General features: G+C 38.0%; 1 pseudogene across 1 annotated transcript; it reads right to left on the bottom strand.

The window, feature by feature from the left end:
• Positions 1 to 466: 466 nt before the first annotated feature.
• On the bottom strand, positions 467 to 960 carry LOC308264797 (large ribosomal subunit protein eL29-like; annotated as a pseudogene). Its single transcript has one exon. The product of its transcript is annotated as a large ribosomal subunit protein eL29-like (transcript).
• Between the last annotated feature and the right edge of the window lie 3,894 nt (positions 961 to 4,854).

The raw sequence follows: 4,854 nt of genomic DNA, 5'->3' as shown, positions 1-4,854 counted from the left end.
CTCATGTTGATCATCAGATCATTTTTTTTAACCATTCGGGCCCAGGATTTTTGTGACACTTCTTGAAACTTTCTTTCAATTGTCTTCCATATACTGTCCAGTCAGTGTTCAAATGAGATCCAAGATGGTTTCAATTACATGTCTGGTGTTTCATCACATCAGTGGGATGGCTGAATCAATCTCTCTCTCTCTCTCTCTCTCTCTCTCTCTCTCTCTCTCTCTCTCACTCTCCTCTCTCTCTCTCCTCCCCCCATTGTAAACACTTTCATCAACACTTCCAGGCCTCTGAAGGCTTAGACCAAAAGCAGACATGTTCCCAGGTCCATTGCATCCTGCTAATACTAATACTATCTCAGAATTTTTTTTTTTTAAACTGGATCCCACAGCTCGGGTTTATTTGTAAACAGCCCAAGATCACCAGTCCTTCTGCCCTCCTTTGCAGACAGAGGCCTTTACTTTGCAGCCTTCATGGGGCCTGTGCACCCTTGGGTGCTGCGGTCGGGGCCTTGGCTTGGGCCTTAGCTGGGGCCTTGGTTTGAGCCTTATCCTGGGCCTTGGTAGGGGCCTTATCCTGGGTCTTGGTCTGAGCCTTGGCCTTTGGCCAGCTGATCCGGCGAGCTTTGGCAATGTGGGCACAGATGCGCTTGCCGAGCTTGGGGTGGGAAATGAGTGCAAGCCTGTGGAGCATGCAGGTGGCGCCCTTGGGGATCTTGGGCTTAGACTCGTGGGCTTCACGAACGCCTTGATGGCCTCGGCTCGCGCGCTCATGGCCTTGGCATTATTGGCCAGCATTTTCTTAAAGCCTTTCTTATTGTGCTTCTTGGCAAAACGCATATTCCTCAGGAACTTGGGGTCCACCCCCTTTAGAGATTCATATTTCTGGGATCGAGGTTTCTTGATGCCATTTCTGTGCCATTTGTGGAACTGGTTGTGTGTGGTGTGGTTCTTGAACTTGGCCATTTCTGCACCATAAACCGTGGTTCCCAGAAAATATACTAGGTCAGATTCAAACAAAGTTGAATGGACTTTTCTGTACAAGTGGAGTAGCTGCATATAGAGAAATGAGAGGGTTTTTTGATGCTGATACTTATACCAATATCCTAAAATATGCTTTTCTTTTAAATTTAGTTGTTAAGTCTAATTATAATATAATATAAATAAACATAAATAGTCAATTGCTTTATGGCAAAAGAACAAAGGAAATACAATGGAACAAAGATAGTCATTACGACAAATGATACATTAATGGGCCTATACCTTTCAAGCTTTTTCTCATATTTCTACACATAGAAAATTATAATTTTTTGTGGTTTTCTGTAGTTAACTGATAAATCCAGAGACAAATAACCTGGAGACTGTCCTGATGTTTGAGGGGACCAACATTTCATTCCATCTGTTATTTATTTCAGGCCTCAGCATATAAATTGAGACTCTATAAAACTCAATATCTCTTAGGGAAACATTTTGCCAGTATATTATATACTAAAGACTATAAATTATATCAGATAATATGTATTTATTTCATTGGATCTAGGTTTATCATCCTTAAGTTCATGAGCACAACTTTTAAAGAATCAAACACTTATTAGAGAATTCTTGATTTAATAAGTGTGATGATATTCTGGTCTCCGTTTTCAAATTATATTATTTTATACTGATTTGCTATAAAAATTAGTTTTAATTAAACAACAACATGCCACATAAATAAAACTAAGGATAAAATCACATGATCATATCAATAGACACTGAAAAAGCATTTGATAAAGTCCAACATCCATTCATGTTAAAAAAAACACGGGAGGAAGTTGAGATAGAAAAGAACTTACTTCAACATCATAAAGGCAAACAACCAAACCAACACATAGAGAATGGGGAAAACCAACACATATAGAAGAAACCAACACATATAGAATGGGGAAAAACTGATTCTCTTTAAAATTGGGAACAAGCTGGGTGTGGTGACGCACACTTGTAATCCCAGCATTTGGGAGGCTGAGACAGGAGGATCACAGTTCGAGGACAGCCTCAGCTACTTAGTGAGCTCCTTTGCAACTCAGTGAGACCCTGTTTCAAAATAAAGAATAAAAAATAGGGCTGGGGATGTAGCTTGTAGGTAGAATGACCCTGGGTTCCATCTTCAGTATTTCAAAAAAAAAGGGGGGGGGGAGACAAGACAAAGATGTCCACTATCACCACTCCTTTTCAATATAGTACCTGAAGTTCTAGTGAGAATAATAAGGCAAGATAAGAAAATCAAAGAAATACAAATAGGAAAAGAAGAACTGAAAATATCTATATTTGCATATGACATGATCCTTAGAAGACTCCAAAAACTCAACCAAGAGACTTTTAGAACTGATTAACAAATTCAGCAAAGTAGTAGGATACAAAAATAAATCTACAAAAATCATTAGACTTTCTTTCTTTCTTTCTTTCTTTCCTTCTTTCTTTCTTTCTTTCTTTCTTTCTTTCTTTCTTTCTTTCTTTCTTTCTTTCTTCTTTCTTTTTTTGGTGGTACTGGGGTTCCTGGAAGCCCTTCTACCTCTGGGCTACACTCCCAGACCTATTTTTACATTTTTATGTGCAAACAGGGTCTCCTAAGCCAGCACGTGAGGCTGGCTTTCATTAGATTTTCTATATGCCAATCATGAATCTACTGAAAAAGAAATCTAGAAAACAATTTCATTCATGATAACCTCAAAAAGAACAAAATACCCAGGAATAAATCTAACCAAGGAGGTAATAAAAATAACCCTACAATGAAAATTATAACACACTAAAGAAAGAAATTGAAGATCTTAAAAGATAGAAAGATCTCCTGTGCTCTTAGATAAACAAAATACGTATTATAAAAATGGCAGTTCTACTAAAAGTGATCTACAGGTTCAGTGCAATTCCTATTAAAACATCGATAACATTCTTCACAGAGTTAGAAAAATCAATCCTGGAAGCCCTTCTACCTCCTGGCTACACTCCCAGACGTATTTTTACATTTTTATTTTGGAAACAGGGTCTCCTAAGCCAGTCTGCACGCCTGGCTTCGAACCTGTGCGATCCTCCTGTCTCTGCCTCCCAAGTGTGGGGATTACAAGCGTGCGCCACCGCTCCCGGCCAATCTTTTATTTTAAATGGTAAAACAAAAGACTCAGAATATCCAACAGAGTTCTTAGCATGAACCATGCAAGAGACATCATACTTTCTGACTTCAAATTATACTACAGAGCAATAATAATAAAAAGAGTATGAATACACAAGACAGACACAGAGCAATGAAACAGAATAGAAGAAACAGAAACAAATTCACCCACTTACAGCCAAATGATTTTTGACAAAGGTGCCAAAAACATACATTGGAGAAGAAATAGCCTTTTCAACAAATGGTATTAGAAAAACTGATTATCCATGTGTAGAAAAATGAAATTAATCCCAAACTTCTCACCCTACATGAAATTCAAGTCAAGATGGGTCAAAGACCTGGAAATTAGACCAGATACTTTGAAAGTACTAGAAAGGGACATAGGACCAACACTCCAACTGATAGGCACTGGTAAAAAAAAAAAAAAAATACCTCAATAAGACACCAAACCTTGGGAATTTGAAACAAAAATTAATAAATGGGATGGCATCAAATTACAAAGTTCCTGTTTAAGAAAATCAGCAGCAGTAAAGAGCCTACAGAATAGGAGAAGAGATTTGACAGGGACTTCTCTGATACAGGGCTAGTACTGGGCAATTGAACTAAATTGACATTTTACAGAACAGGAATAAAAATGGCCAATAAATGCATGAAAAAATGTTCAACATTATTACTAATCAGAGAGATGCAAATGAAAACTACACTGAAATTCCATCTAACTCTAATTAGAATGGTAATCATCAAAAATTCAAAAAGCAATCAATGCTAGTGAGGATGTGAGGAAATGGTAACTCTTCTGCACTGTTGGTGGGATTGCAAAGGAGTGTAGTCGCTATGGAGATCAGTGTGGAGACTCCTCAGAATCCTGGGAATGGGTCCACCATATTATCCAGATATGCCACTCCTGCGTATCTTTCCAAAGGGACTGAAATCAGAATACTATAGCGATACATGCATATCTGCGTTTATAGCAGCGCAATTCACAATCGCTGAATTATGAGACCAACCTAGGCATCTATCAACAGATGAATGCATTTCAAAATTACGGGATATTCACACAATGAAATTCTACTCAGCAGTGAAGAATAACAAGTTGTGTCTTTTGAAAAAAAAAATAGATAGACCTGGAGAACATTATGTTAAGTGAGATTAGCCAGTCACAGAGAAGTGAAGGGTCATGTGTTTTCTCTCATATATAGAAGGTAGAGAGTAATTGGGATACAAGAAGGACTTTAGATAATGGAGTGATGGAGGGTTCTGGGGGTAGAGGCGATAGGAAGGGTGAGAAAATCAATGACGGAAACACATCCACTGATGTTATATACATATGTTTATTTACCAATGACAATCTCAACATCATTATGGGGAAGGGGAGGGGATGGGGAGAGAGCTGGGGAGAAGCTCACCAAGTGCTGTGTGCATGTGTGTTCCTATCACTTTGAACGACATTAGGATGTGAGACCACAAAGTGTGTGTGTACATGTACTTTTATTTATATGTAAAATACCTTATCTTACATTTAGATATATTTATGACAGAGGAAACTCCACGGTTAACTAAAAGAACATCAATGTTGAAATTTTTTCAAGATTCCTTTATTTAAAATGCTTTCTTTTGTGCATAATAGCTAGTGGGAAATACATAGAAATAGATACTGGGTAGCAATGAATACATTTTCTTAAAATCAAAGTACTTCCAGTACTGCAGCATCAGAGGAA

The sequence above is a fragment of the Muscardinus avellanarius genome, assembly GCF_963383645.1.
Source record: "Muscardinus avellanarius genome assembly, chromosome: 7".
Classification (NCBI taxonomy): domain Eukaryota; kingdom Metazoa; phylum Chordata; class Mammalia; order Rodentia; family Gliridae; genus Muscardinus; species Muscardinus avellanarius.
The sequence above is the reverse complement of the archived record's forward strand: the minus strand, read 5'-3'. Positions and strand labels throughout refer to the sequence as shown.